We start from the raw sequence: 16,346 nt of genomic DNA, 5'->3' as shown, positions 1-16,346 counted from the left end.
CCTTGTCTGCAAAATAACAAAACTAATCTCTCCTGTGAGTAAATTTGTGATTTAAAAACACAGCTCTAGTATACAACTAAAAATAAAAACAGTTCCATAAATCTAGACACTTCTAAAATACCCAAAGTGTTTTTGGAGATTCATGAACCATGACAACCAGACTTCAGAAATCAGTCTCAGATACTACCCCTATCTACTAGTCCTATTTTGACTCCAATTTGTTTTTATGCAAAACAAAAATAAACTACTTTTCTTCTCAATTACCAGCCAGCAAGTATGGTATGTGCAACACAGAAATCAGAACTATAAATGATGCTGAAATATCAGAACTTCTCATTCAAAATAATGTGAATAGATTATTCTGTAATGTGTGAGACACTGTGATGGCATTAGAGCAATAAAAGAAACAAATGTTAGCTTGATCTGATGACACTCTTCTAGTGAGGGAGATATAATGTCTGCCCTTGGGGAAGCTAAGCCAGGAAAAGAAACGAGACAAATAGGTATTAAACAATAGTGGCCAATATGCTATATTAGAAGTATTAAGCAATAAATTAGAGTCTCTGGTATAGGCATTTAGAAGAGATGCCATAGTCCAGGATGCTTTTTGTGAAAAAAGTGAGATTTGAGTTGAGACTTTTGAAGGTTAGGGAGGACTATTCAATGTCTTCTATTCTCCTTGTTCATAAAGATCAGATGCACAAAAACAATGCAATAATGCCTTCTCTTTCTGAATGCTTATAGTTCTCTCTGAACTCTGTCATCATTCAATAGTATAAATTTTACCTTAGTTCCATCTCATCCAAAAGTCAACATTATCTACTCTTGGGTGAAAGGTAATGGGGGTTTTGTTTTGTTTTTTAAATCACTATAGAGTTTTTGAAGGAGTTGTTCAATCCAACTGGTTCTGCTCCCTGTTCTCCTGCACGGAAGGAAGGAAGGAAGGAAGGAAGGAAGGAAAGACCGACCCAGAATATATGCACTATTTGCATCTTCTGATTGTGAGAATGCCCCCCATTCCTACCTCCCAAACTTCCCTATGGGCAAGAGGTAATCACAACCCAGACAGCTGGTGCTGCCTCTCTTACTACCCAGAAATGGAATCAGATCAGGCTAGTAAGAAAGAGATTCGATGTCAGAAAGCTTTTAAAATTCCAAGTCCTATTTGGACTACGCAAACTTCAGAGGTGAGTCCTCTGGGACAGGGCTTCATCCCAGTTCCCTAACAACGTCACCGTGAAACCAGAACAACCACGCTCCATTCCCAATGTGGAATATAACCTCCCCCCCTTAAAGTACTGCTCATTTATCTTCAGTTAAGTTCTGCACATTTTTGTTCATCCCAGCTTTCTTCAATCTTCTAGATGAGAGGTGCTTGATCAGCCATGAAGGGATGAACTTCATAGGAATCCATAATGTCTCTCAAATTAAATGGCCTATTGTATGTTTATGGCTTTCTTAACATTTTTTTCCCTGTAAAAAGGAGCCATAGCTTTCATCAAATACTCAAAGTGTTCCTTGATGCCTATCCATCCCTACAAATCTCTCCCTCCGCAAAAATAGTTTAAGAATCTGTATCTTAAATCTAGCAGGGCCAATTTTTCTTGATATCATTTGCAAATGACTACACTCCAATCATAATTCAAGGAAAAGAAAAAAAAATGACACACTTAAAAAAATACTTTAGCATTTCTTATTTGCTAATAACAACCAAGTACTAGGTTGAAAGGTTTGTCTTCTATACACTCAATTAGTAAATCATGTTAAAATAATTTTTAAATGCAGATCTTTTTCTATTGCAATGCTTAAAAATTATCCAGATAGGCTCAGTGACTAATGATCAACCTGTCTTGATTCCATCATTTTTTATTCCATCGCTGAATGACACTTTGTATTCTACAGAACACTATACAAAAAGAAACACATAAGTCCATTACACTGGAGCTTACAATCAAATTGCTTTATCAGTAAGAGAGGGTAGAAAACTGCCCCACCCTCTCCTTTCCTTGCAGTGATAGAGTTCAGGTGATTAGATTTCAAATAGTCCAAAGAGAAATGTATTTCCAGTTTCTAAAAGAGCAGACTCCTCACAAATTGGTGTAGGGTTGGAAAAGTCACTAGCGCTCTCTCACTCGAGAGAAAAAAGTACAAGTTATAAGATATGATCTCATTGTCTATTTTGGTCACATACTAACTCTCCACTTCTCAAAGCTTCAGTTTATTCTTCTATAATTTAGGGATGGTTCTGCTTGCTTCCTCTTTCTTTGAGTCATCATGACCATGAGAAAATAATTTCAAAAATATGTTGAAATATTCCAAAATGCCAGACAAAAAGAATATGTCATCTTCTCTCCCAGCCTCCTTGGATCCTTGCTCTTTCTCCACACACACGAACTGTTGGCAGGACCCCCAGTGAGATGTCACCGTGCATCTTCATGTATTCATTTCAGGAACAACCAACCACTTATCCACAAATACAGAAACTACAGGTACAGCAGAAGACCTGCATACCTAGCTCCATTCTGTGCACTTAATTTTTGGAAGCACATTCCGAATTCCATTCAGAAAGCGTGTGGGACACTGAAAGCATGCAATTCCATTACAGAGAGCAGCTCAACAAAGCCAGCTAGGTTACCACCTGCACTTTTCTTTTTAGTACTTTGCACCTATAGATCATTATATTGTCTGTCCAGAACTTTCACTACCTTATTCCATTTTTGCTCACTAATAACCTTGTGAGGTGTGCAAAACAAACTTTCTTCCAACTTTCACTTGTCTGAATTTTTACCTTCAGCCTGCACAGTGACCTGAGGTTAAGGCAGTCTTCTTGATCAATAAGTCCCTTCCCTTAAAATCTTTTGGTACATTCCAGAGCACTTAGAATAATATTCCAACTCCTTACCACGCCTTACTAAGTCTCATAGGATGCAGCTTCTGCCCACTTTTGTGGACTCATCTCACGCCATACGTTTCTTCCCTGGCCAACCTTCAGCTGTGCTCACTTTTTGATTCTTTCAACATGTCACAAGCCTGGGGCTCTTCAACATGCTGTTTCCTCTACTTGATCTACTCTTTCTCCAATTCTCTGTGTGGCTGGCTCATTTTCATCTTTTATCTCTCAGCTTACTGTCACCTCGACTGAAATTATCTCCAGCCATCCCACCGTGGTTATCCAGTATCTCAACACTTCATTGGTTTCCATCACAGAATAACTTATGATTATTTCATTTTCTGGGTTTTTTGTTTTGTTTTTTCATGTCACAATAAGAACACCAGTGTGCAAACCATAGCGGGCACTGATACAGAAGGTGCTCCATTACCACAGAGTGATGATTTGATAATATTTATCAAGTGAAAGAAATAGGCAATTGTAGTACGTGCACTAAGTTCTGTTTTCCATGTGCATGTACTAAAGCAAGGATGTTGAATAACCTGTTTAAAAAAGATTTCTCCAGCAAATGTACGTCTAACATGTTCTGACTACATTTGGGAGCTCTAGACTTGTGCTGTCCAACACAGTAGCTACCAACCACATGTCAGTGTTGCACACTTGAAATAAGCTAGTCTGAACTGAATGTGCCATAAGTGTTTAATAAACACAAGTTTTGAAGAATTAATATTAATATGAGAAAAAGTATATAAAAATCTCATAATTTTTATTTTGATTACATGTTGAAGTAATAATATTTTCAATAGATGAAATTAAAATATGTTATTAAAATTAATTTTATGAGTTTCCCGGGAGCTGCAACTCACGTCCCTAAGGGGTTGGCTGGGAAGGGCTCTCAGACGTCCGGACCCCACCGCAGAGGTCGGGTTTCCGCGCCCCAGGATCCCGAGACTAATCCCATCAGGTGTGTCGTGTTCCGCGGGAACAGGTGCTGGCCCCTGGAGCATCCCTCGGGACCGGACGTATGGTGGACGATGCCCCTCCTCACCCAGCACGTCCAAGATGAGAATGATCAGTACAGCTTAGTGGCCAGCCTGGACAACGTTAGGAATCTCTCCACTGTCCTGAAAGCCATTCATTTCCGAGACCATGCCATGTGTTTCGCTACTAAAAATGGAATCAAGGTTACAGTGGAAAATGCAAAGTGTGTGCAAGCGAATGCTTTTATTCAGGCTGGGATATTTCAAGAATTTAGGGTTCAGGAAGAGTCTGTTACTTTTCGAATTAATTTAACTGTCCTTCTAGACTGTTTATTTATTTTTGGATCAAATCCTATGCCAGGGACTTTAACTGCACTTCGGATGTGTTACCAAGGCTATGGTTACCCTTTGATGCTGTTTCTGGAAGAAGGAGGAGTGGTGACTGTCTGCAAAATCAATACTCAGGAGCCTGAGGAGACTCTGGATTTTGATTTCTGCAGCACCAATGTAATTAATAAAATTATTCTGCAGTCAGAGGGGCTCCGTGAAGCATTTTCCGAGTTGGATATGACAAGTGAGGTCCTCCAGATTACCATGTCTCCTGACAAGCCTTATTTCAGGTTATCTACTTTTGGAAATGCAGGAAGTTCCCACCTTGACTATCCTAAAGATTCTGATTTGATGGAAGCATTTCATTGTAATCAAACCCAGGTCAACAGATACAAGATTTCTTTACTAAAACCCTCTACAAAGGCATTAATCCTATCTTGTAAGGTATCGATTCGGACAGATAACCGAGAATTTCTCTCATTACAGTACATGATTAGAAATGAAGATGGACAAATATGTTTTGTGGAATATTACTGCTGCCCTGACGAAGAAGTTTCTGAGTCTTGAGTGTGACAATTCACTGTAATATTTATATGTACATTTATGATAGGCTAAGTTCTCATTCTGAGTACTGTACTCTTCATAATTTTTTAGTGGATTTTCTATAAAGAAGTATGGAGAAGTTAGGAGCAAGTTCCCTGTACCTTAATAGTTGCTATGTACTTTGTAAATATATGTTTTCATGCAGTCAGAGATTATCCAGTATTGGACTGTCCTGTGGTTCTGTCTCTTGAATTCATGGGAATCATTGTGAGCCAAGATGAATAAACTCTAAGTTCTATTCTGTTTAAGGAGAACATTTCAGGAGTCTAAAGATTTAAAGTTTGATGAAGCCATATCTGAAGTGTTCTTTTATTTATTTTTTATTAGAAAAAGCAAAGGCATATGGGCATTGCTTATTAGTTTAGTGTTGTGCCCAGATCAACAGCATTAGAATCACCTGGGTTGTCAGAAGCTCTGGGAATGAGGCCAGCAACCTGTATTTTAACAAGCTTCCACCAGTAATTTCTTATGTATGCTAAAGTTTGGGAACTATTGTTTTAAAGGATACCATTTTGTTTGTTTGTTTTTAAATAGCATTTACTTGCATCGAAATGATTGCTTTTACATGTGACTTCTTTGCAAACACTCTGAAGTTGAGGTATCACCAAATAACTCTGAACAATTCTTTATATGATTTATTTTTACAGTATACTTTTTAAAGACATCTGTAAACAGGATATAGAACAGTCATCAGAGTTACAGATTTCTTTCTTGTACTCAAAACTGTTCAATTCAGTAACTACTTATTAGATACCTTCCATTTGCCTATAAGAGTTTCTTGATGAAATCAAAGTGTAGAAAACCAGTTATTAAATGATTTTGTACTTTCCTGAGTAGTTTTCACTGAAATAATTTTTGTGGCATGCAAATATTTTTTGTATTTAATAAAATATAATACTTAAATAAAAAAAATAATAATAATTCTACCTGTTTTCTTTATTTTTTAACGTGGCTACTGGAAAATTAAAATTGCATACATGGGTTGTATTATACTTCCATTGGATAATGCTGATCTAGAATACTCCCCTATCCATTCAGCATTTCAGAGTTAATTTGATTTTTATGCTTATGGTTTTTTAAAAAGAACCTACCTATAATGGTATACATAGAAGTCTCAAAGCCACTGCCTAAAATTCTTATGTTTCCTATAGTAATTTTATCTCACACAGATATCAGGAAATTATCAGCTATCACAAACAGACTCTTTGGCAGGAAAAATCTTCATATAATTTCAAGATCATTATTCACCCTCTTCTTAGCAAGGCCTTCAAATCCTTTAATCCCACTTCCAGAGCCACTACTATAATCTAGGGCACCACAATCTCTCACCTGTACATCTGAAACAGCTTTCTAATGGCCTTCTACCTTCAACCCATTTTTTCCCCCAACAGTAGCCAGAAGAATCTTTCCTACTTCTCTCTCCTGCCTACTGTCTCTTCTTCCCTCTTAGACTCTGCATGCCAACCATTGTGAACTGTGCAGTTCTATAAAGGTGCCATGCTTTCCTTAGCTTCTGGACTTTGTTTCTTCTGTCAGAACCCAAACCCATCACCCTCCTTGTATTTGATCAACTTGTGCTCTATTTTCAGTGTAGGGTTAGACAAGAAGGGTGTGTCTGGTATACAGGATTCAAAGGGAAGGCATCTCCTGGCCTCCAAGAACCTGTCTTTGCCACCATAGGGCTTGCACTCTATTAGCAGCAGATTTATAAGCATAATACAAGCCACACACGTTACCCTAGACATATGCTAAGCACTCTCCATGATTTTTCCCTTGAATCCTCACCACAGACTTGTGAGAAGACAGCAGCAGTTGAAGCTTACATTTATGCAAGCACTGTGTGCCAGGACTCATTCTAAGCACTTCACATTTGAGTGTATTACCCCAGGACAATGCTCTGAGGTATCCTATTTACTGCTGGGGAAGTGAAACACAGATGGATTTAGTAAATCACCCAGTTCTACAGCTGGGGGTTTGAGCTCCTATGGTTTGACTTCACAGCCTCTATTGACTTGCTGCAGATTTTATCACTGTTTTAGAGATGAGGAATCAGAAGATCAGTCAGGTTAAGAAACCTGCTCAAAGTGTTCAAGTCAGGATTTGAAAGGGCAATTAGATGCCCTACTAATTGCTCCAGAAGAGGCTCCAGGCTCATCTTGTATATTTCCTTTCCCAGCAGCAGCAGCAGCAGCAGACATTTCTCCAAGGATTCCTGTTCCTTTATGTTAGAGAACAGTTTAAGAAATCAAGATCTGGGTGCTATTGTGTTTGTTGCTCCTGGGATGTCATTTCTTTTAGGCCCTCTCTGCTGACACAGAAAGAAATATATGTATGTGTACAAACGCACATATATGCACATAAGTATTTCTATACATAATCATCTGTGTCTACATAAAATTAAACACGAGTTTTTACCGATGTCTCCAACTCCCATTCATCACCACATGGACCACCACCTTGCTTATCTGTAAATTCCCACTGCAACAGTGAGAAATGACTGCAAGCAAAAATAGTGCCTTGTTCATTGCTGTATCCCAAGTATAGTGCTTGGCACATATAAGCTACATGTCGACTTGCTGTTGAGTTTACCCCATAATCTCAATTCTGGAAGGGACTACAGATAAATTTGCAAATGTTACAAAATATGAATTTTAAAGACTAAAATCACAACAATTTATTAGAGTGACAGTACAAGAGGGTGCACTAACAAAGGTCTGATTTAAGTGTTTTTATTCAGCTCATGAAGGGACAATGACAGTAACACATCTAAGCTGCGCCAAAAGGATTCAGCTTCCCTGAAAAGGATTCAAGTAGCATAAAATGGTTTGTTTCTCCACAGCAATTTACATTTATTAAAATAGATAATAAGCATATTCATTGTCAAAATAGAGCTTCTACCCTGTATAATGTCTTAATACATTCTCGAAGTTCCTGACAAACAGGCACAAAGCCATGGCAGATTAGACTGTAAGTGGAGGATCACTCTAATAGCACGGCAGAAAAACCAATCTCACACTTCTAGGAAGGAAAATAAGACTTGAGAACAGCCTTTGAAGGGGAAGGGTAAAGTACAAAGGGAAGGCGCTAAAGTGAGGCATCAGCGGGAAGGGAACTGGGCTCCGCCGTGACACTCTGCGTTCATGATGCTAATTTATGTCTGGGTAAGTGCGTGTGCATGACACAGAGGAAGTGTGAAGAGGTCTACATTACACCATGGAGGAGCTCATCTTGAATCTCTTGCAAGGGTGTGTGCTTTATATGGAGACTGCCTCACATGGGCATATATTATGTGCATTCTATGTCAGGTTCATAGGAACAAAACATTTGTCTGCTTAAATCTATTCTGCACCCTTTCCAATCTGTTCTTTGCACTGAAGCCAGGATGATCTTTTTGAAATGCAGCTTGGTCACTGCCTTCCCTCTTCCCCACATGTAAATATGTTAACAGCTTCCTTTTACTCCTAGGGTAAAAAGCAAAAAGGCCTCATATACTTTCAAGACTCTGCAAGATGTGGCTTCTGTCTAATGCCCGCCCTAGGGGAACTCAAGCCACATTGGCCACTTTTCTCTTCTCTGAACACACTCTCCCTACTCCTACTATCACTACTACTACTACTAGTACTACTACTGCGAGGCCCTGGTATATGCAGTTCCCTCTGCCTGGGTCATCCTCCCATCTCTTCTTCAATATAGCTAATTTCTATTATGGCTACAAGATTTAGCAATTATTCTTTTATTATGGAAGCCTTCCTTGTCTAGGTTCAATAACCCTTTTATTTCACACTCTCATAGCACCACAAACTCTTCCTTGAGAGGGCTTGTCACAGTTGGAATCATACATTTATCTTTGTTGTTCTTTAATATAGTTCCCTAGAGGGGCCCTGTCACTCCACATTCCTGGAACCTAGCTCCATGCTTGGCACCCAGGAAGTGCCCAATAAGTATCTATTGAATAAATTAATAAAAAAAATGTCATCACCATCCATCCACACTATTGTCAAGATTTTCCTGAACATTAAAGTTTCCCACTGGGTTCTGAAAAATATGTCATTTCACATGAAAAATTTTATTGGTCACCCTAGAGATGAGTATAAGAAATATCATTCTTAGGCTCTGGTAGTTTCCAAATAAACAGGATGTCTTTTTAATCATATGGGTCAATAATGCATTGGAATGAATATTAAATGGAAGAAGACATAAGGGGACATGAATAAATAATCCTCCAAAAGAGGTCAGCTATCACCGATTGGTGCTATCCCTTAAGATTGTTGTTATCAAGTAATTTTGCTTTATTTCACAAATGCTACTATTGGTTTTCAAGCTCTAATCATTGGGCCCTGATTTCACTCAACATTCAACAAATATTTACCAGGCATATTTATTACATTCCAGGAACTGTGTTAGAGCCTGGGATACTCACTGGGCAAGGGAGACAAAGCGCTTACTTTCTTTTTTTTTTTTTCCTTTTTGTCTTTTTTTACTGACCGGCAACGGGATCGCAACCCTCGGTGTTGTGCCCACACCACGCTCAGCCAGTGAGCGGGAACCGGTCTCCACATGGGATCCGAACCCTCGGCGGGAGCGCCTCCGCGCTCCCAAGCGGCGCACTCTCCCGTGCGCCACCGGGCTGGCCCAAAGCGCTTACTTTCAAGCAGAGGAAATATAATCAACACACTATCAAGTAAATAAAATCATTGCAGATTGTTATGAGTGCTTACAAGAAATGAAACCATGTTCTGTGTGAGTGAAATCCACATGGGATCCGACCCCTCGGCGGGAGCGCCTCCGCGCTCCCAAGCGGCGCACTCTCCCGTGCGCCACCGGGCTGGCCCAAAGCGCTTACTTTCAAGCAGAGGAAATATAATCAACACACTATCAAGTAAATAAAATCATTGCAGATTGTTATGAGTGCTTACAAGAAATGAAACCATGTTCTGTGTGAGTGAAACCACTCCTATTGTTTCATCATGATCTTAAGTAATCAAATGCCTCACCCAGATAACCTGCATCATCATTGCCTGTGTTACCGAGAAGTTCATAGCGTTTTCACTTTACTTGATGAAAGATTAAAGGATTTATGTTTTAGCATCATGCTTTCCCATCGGGATCTAAATGTACTCACTTTCTCAACTTAAATAAATGACTATACAAAACATAAGATATAGCTTTTCTAAAGAATCACTATAACCCCTCAAAATCTCTATTGCCAGTTTTGATGCACCCTAAAAGACCAAAGCGCCTTGTCCTCTAAGATGTGTATCTCAACAAAGCATCTGGTTCATGCCAAGAGAATTTTAATTTGGTTGTGGTGACAAGTAATACAAGGAGTAGCTAGTGGTACAGAAAATCTTAAAGACACCTATGAAGAGATTGTAAATTTTGCAAAGATTGGGTCCAGACTCTCTTGATAACCATTATAAATCTTGAGGCCTAGTATAGTGTTTGAAGCATAACCAGCCTTCAATAATTATTTGTTAAGTGTTTGCTGAATGAATGGTGAAGCTTCAAGAAAACTGGCCAGTTGAAACATGAGACCAGAGTGGAGCCGAAAAAGAAAAATTAAAATTGAAGTGGCTCACTTATCAAGAGAAAAAGGCACAGAGAAAGGGTACCCGGAACAGTATCCTCTTAATTTCCTTTTGACTACAGGCTTATGAGGGGTCAGGAATCTGAGAGAAGTTCAAGAACTGACAATACAGCCCCAAAGTACCACAGCTCAAGACTAATGCTCTAGCCTCCCATCTCCAGTGGAGAACAATTAGCAGATTTATAAATTCTTCTGTTTACACTCCTGAACAAATAAATTAATTGTGTCTCTGTTTTTAACCTAACAAATCATAGCTGGATTGCAGGTCATTAGTGACCATTAATAGCTGAAACTGTTTGCATTTCACTAGTATATCCGAATTACAGTCTTGCCTTTCACACTAGCTCAGTCAAGCTTCCAAAGGGAAAGCCCCCTTTATCGGGCCTCAAACAGGATTTAAACAATTAACCTCTGGAATTGGACTATGATGCAGAAGAATTCATTATTTTGATTCATCGCTGTTCTGCCTATCGTAGAACCAGACTTTCCCTTTGTAGTGGAGACATGCTCTTTGTGCCAAAAGACTGTGCAACCACCTCTCTCCAAATGTTCTCAATAATTCCCAGTGACCAGCAACATGAACCTGCTTATGTGATATTAGTACACACAGTCCTATGTTCACAACCCAATGGCTGATTAGTGTCCAGATAAATGCAGGGAGCATGTTGGGGAGTATAAGAAATGTAGAAATGACAGGAAAAGAGTCCATTTGACATCCAGAATTTTAAGAAGTCCAATTGGGCTTTGGATTATCCATGTTAGAAACCATGATTCTTGAAAAGAATCGGATAGTTGCCAAGCCTACGTTTCATTTTGTGCTGAGCAGTCGCAGAGGGGCATGGAGTGATTAACAGAGATTAACAATCTCAGAAGTATTTGAGGACTTTCTAACACATCAATTGCCATTTGGGAGCAAATCCATGGTCCACCTCATCTAATGTTCTCTTGCTTCAAAAAATACCCCCAGGGAATGCCACTTTTGACTACCAACGTGCTCAGACCATAGAGACAGAGGAGCTGCTAACAAGGCAAGTAGCAATAGCCCATGTTTCACACGACTATTTGTACTTTTTATTCTAAACACATGACTCATGCCTTGGCTTAGCATGCACAATGACTATGAGTTCTGTGCAGTTTAAAAAGCCTTCTCAAATCATGTATCCTGCTCATCTGTATATCAGCCTTACGAAAAAGTTAGATTATGAATACTGTAGTAATGGTGGAAAATGCAGGCTCTAAGTTAAACTTGTCTGTTTTCAAATTCTGATTTTTCTACTAATAGTAGGGTGACCTTGAGCCAGTTACTTAACCTAAGCTTCAGTTCTCTCCTCTGTAAAGCAAATAATAATGATACCTGCCTCATAAAGTGATCGCAAAACCCTAATAGGTATTTTGTGCATGTAAAGTGCCCAGGATACTACGTGGCATGTGATAAGTGCTCAGTAAATATTAACTGTTATTGTTTATTTCTTTCTCCATCAGCAGCACTAGCAATAACCATTATGACCATCACCTCTGTCACCATCACTGTCCCTACCACCATCATCATCTCCCACAAAAAGATAAGGAAACTAAATATCTAAGACTTTTTTCCTGAAGTCACCCAACTGCTAAATACCCGAGGTAGGACTAACCCATTATTTTTTGACTGTACCATTCTCCCTGCTTGGAACACTTTTCATTTCTCTAACCTTCACCTGAATCCCTCCTCCTCATGCTTTGGGTCTCAGCTTAACCATCTCCGTCCTCACCAGCCTCCTGTGAGCCCTTGTACTCCCTCATCATAGAACTTCTCATCCTAAACTGTAATCACCTGCTGCCCTGTCTGTGACACCGCTAGACCACGAGTTCCTTCATGGAAGAGACTAGGTCTATGTACTACCTCACTGGTGCAGAGTATAGCAGTGACACACAGTAAATGCTCAATAAACACTTAACAACCAAAAGGATGGATGCCAGCTTCTTTTCATACCAATCTGCTGCCACACATTAAAGTATTATCTCTCCCTGGAGCACATTCTGGGAAATCAGAGATAGTCATACCTGGCTTCATGTCTTATACTGCTATTAAATAATCTTAATCTTATGTTGAAAACTCAAGGCAATCTTAACCAAATTCTAATGGACTTCATTTCTGAAGAAAGTAAAATTGTGAAAATGACACCTGGAAGTGGTTCTTACATTCTATTAAAACACACACATACACATTCATCTTACAGCTCACACTTACTCGCTAAGCTATGCACAATGCTTATATAGTTCCCAACCCCTTAGCAGTTAAAGGGGCACTCACTGTCTGTGTACTCTGGGTTTTTCAGAAACATTTGGGCTGCATGATGCACAGTGAAAGGCAGGTATCTGTCTTTGCTCTTCTTCCCCACAGCAATCTCTTAAAATTCTCACTCTGAACTGTCTCTTTCTCACTTGCAGTTTTGTGCTTCTAGAAATGTTGAGTCTGACATGACACAGTTCAGAAAAATATGACCAAAGAACAATATACTTCAATCCTTCCTCTCTTCCTCCCTTCTGGTGGAAAAATAGGGTGTATAAAAGTTGGAAGTCCAGGGAAATCCATTCAAAGTCTATCCAGTTTCATCTCATTGAAGTAATATCATCAAAGACAAACCAAATAAAACTCAACCCCCCGATCAATATTATATTGGAATGCATTGAAAATGTTAGTTGGTTGGCAAGAATAAAAAAAGTGTACTAAAATTACAGCATAAAGAAACTCTTTATTAAAACAGACCAGACGAAAAGTATAAATTTTCTGCAGCAAGGGAAGAGCTGAACTCCACCTCACATCACAAACATTCCAAAATATTATTTAAAAACAAACCCTGCTTTCTTATCATCTTATATTAAAAAACTACATTAAGAAATATCACCTGCATGGAGCCCATATATATATATACACAAAGCTAAGATTGCATAGTGCCCTTGGGACACCAATGTGTGGCACATGTTTATCCACAGGCTGATGGAGAATATACATAAACAGATACACATGCACACTTATACATACACATATACATACACATATGCATGCACACACACGCCTGCTCTGTTTTCTCCTCCTTTTGGTCTTTGACAATCTTTTAAATTTCATTTGCCTTATGATAAATATTTATTTGGAATCTTTTCTTGTTCCTTAAAAGAGAGCTCTTCTCTTCTGAATCTCTTATTCATTGATCTGTCTTAGAGTTCATATCTACCTCTGTTATAAACTCCATCTTAAGATAGAATCTCTGCTGATTCTTAAATCAAAATACTGTTCTTTCATACTAAATTTTATTTTCTAGAACCCCAAAACACAGTCAAATGTGGAGGCTGTAAAGCTACATAGCCTTGCCACACACAGTTTCAAGAAATGCATAAAAAAGGCTAGTAGAAGTCTTCATTTACTTCATCCAAATCAAGAGGGATTACTTAGGAGTTATAATAAAAAGACTTCCAAATATTTAATGTGGGTGAAAAGTTTTTGTTTTTCCTACACAGCGATTACTAGATCTACTTTTCCATTTGAAACTATCCATTTAATGAGGCCCTTCAATCTTCATTATATATAAAGTAAGGTGCCCGTATTATCTCTTTCTTTGCCTCCTGACCCCAAGCCTTTTTCCTTTATTCAAGCAGTTAATACATCTGTCTTGTGCACTAGCCTATTCAACATACTAGTATAGCATCAATAAAGCAGGCTCTGCTCTTGCCTAGCCAACACTCTCTCTCCTGGTAATTTTATAACCCGTCATAATTTATCATCCCCATGCACATTTGCTCGAAATGTGTTTTTAGTTCTTAAAACAATAACTTGCAATAGTTATTTATATCTACAATAATTTTTTTAATGTGAATTAATTTATTTGGGTCCCACAGAATAACTTTTAAGCAATTGGAACTATTCAACACTTCCGTATTGCTATTTTATTGAGAATAGTAGGTATAAATAATAATACTAATACCTTTATTTCCGTAGGAGCTTTCATCTGGATAATTCATGCTTCATTATTGTGCCACTATTCTCTGTCTTGAGTTCTCTCTTGGCTCCTGTGACAAACATGGGGTTCAGATCCAGACTCCAGAAGGTAGTGATGCTTCAACTTTTGGTAACATACATTTTTGGTAAATGTGCATTTACACATTCCCCATATCCCCCCTACAGCCTCTTTGGAAGAGGCTGCTCCTGGCCTGTAGAAATGTGGGCTAACAAGGGGACACAACCAGTACTACAGAACCTCTCTGTGCTTCAGCCCTCTCAACCGGAAGAGGTCTGCCACTGACTTTGGAGGCACAGAGCAGCGGTTCTCAAAGTGTTGCTCTGGTCAGCTGCAGCATTATTTGGGAAACTGAGAAATTGAACTCTCAGCTCCAACACAGACTATTACATCAGAAACTCCAGGGGTGGGGCTGAGCAATTTGTATTTAACAAACACTTCAGGTGATTCTAATCACATTAAAGTTTAAAAGCAACTGCTATACGGCAATCTGAAGAGTTTTGAGGAGGCTGCAGTGTTAGGAGAGCTGTTTTCATAGAGCTCAAGAGGGGTCATGTGGAGAAGATGCTAAGCATTTGGGGAAAGGCTTCGAAGAACAGGGCTAGGAGCGGTGGGTGAAAGCTAGAGAGACTGCTCTGGGACAGAAGAACTTTTATGCAAGTGGAACTATTCAGAAGCAGGAGCAGGTCATCTCACTGATCAGAAATGGCTCCCTCTCTCTGGAAGTGTTCAGAGATAGGAGGTTATAGCCCATGAGGGTACTTCTAAAAGCTCATGGAAAAAGAGAATTGAATGATAGTATGAACATTTTCATGAACTTTTTGTAATACCCTCATATGAGAAGCTATGAATAAGGTACTACAAGAAGAAATACTAAAAATAAAGATGCAAGATTAAAAAACAAAATAGGCATTAATGAAAAGCTTCAATATACCACTAAAATAGAAAGAGAGGCATATAATTAATCATTATCATTAATTTTTTTCAATATTTTAGAGCTATTACCTTTAAGAACTATTCTGCTGATGGTGCCTAAAGAAGGTAATGGATTTTATTTTCATCAGTGCTTTATTTCATATTCAGAAAAGAGCAGAAGTTCTCTTAGACTCTCATAAGAGTCCACCCCAAGAGATGATATTTATTATTTAAAAGGGTCAAATCACCACAAGCCAGAACTGATACTGGATCAAAGATTAAGTCTGGGGTGTTAACTTACTTATCCTCTGTTTTGTAGTCAAAACAAGTGTCTTCCAACAGTAAGGCTATCCTCAAACATACAGCCTAACATTATTCAGCAATTACTATGTACTATGTACCCGGGACTGTCCGGAGCACATTACATGCACTGTTGTATTTAATATTTACAACAAACTTATAAAGGTAAACATTGTTATCCTCATTTACAGATGAAACACCTGGCTGAGAGGGGTTAAATAATTTGCCCAAGGACATGAGACTAGCAAGTGGTAGAACCAGGATACAAACACAGTCATCTCCAGAGTCTGTGTTCTTAACCACCTAAGTATATTTTTTGGTATAATCTTGATCCCTAGGAATTGAGAGGGTAGAAAGTATATATGGTCCAGTGCAAAGAATACTTAGGACCACTTAAGTCTCTTAGAAAGAACAAAAACAACAAACTTGAATGTTCAATCTATGTCAAGAAATGAACTAGCCACCATACAACTATTGTCTCACTTAATCCTCACAACAACTTCAGCAGGTAGTTACTATTATTGTCCCAATTTTACATATGGGAAACTGCAGTTAGAGGATTTAAGAAATAAGTCTATCTTCTTATTAAAGATTTCACTGCTCACATAATTAAATGGAAATGAGGCAAAAGATATACAGAGTGAATAAAAACCACTCAGTAAACGAAGCTTCCTTGCCCTTGTGTCATGTTTCTGGGGATAAGAATCATGCTGTTTATGATCAGTCCATTGTCTTTCTTACCTATT

At 38.7% G+C, this 16,346-nt stretch overlaps 1 protein-coding gene and 1 pseudogene across 2 annotated transcripts in view; one reads left to right on the top strand and one right to left on the bottom strand.

Moving 5' to 3' along the window:
• LOC103594915 (serine/threonine-protein phosphatase 2A 55 kDa regulatory subunit B beta isoform-like) overlaps positions 1 to 16,346 on the bottom strand; it is a 238,037-nt gene that overhangs the window by 203,530 nt on the left and 18,161 nt on the right. The window lies entirely within an intron of this gene.
• Positions 3,859 to 6,555, top strand: LOC103594914 (annotated as a pseudogene). Its single transcript, XR_550889.1, has one exon. The product of XR_550889.1 is annotated as a cell cycle checkpoint protein RAD1 pseudogene (transcript).

Source organism: Galeopterus variegatus, unplaced genomic scaffold (assembly GCF_000696425.1).
Source record: "Galeopterus variegatus unplaced genomic scaffold, G_variegatus-3.0.2 Scaffold1644, whole genome shotgun sequence".
Lineage (NCBI taxonomy): Eukaryota > Metazoa > Chordata > Mammalia > Dermoptera > Cynocephalidae > Galeopterus > Galeopterus variegatus.
This window is presented reverse-complemented; position numbering and strand designations above follow the sequence as displayed.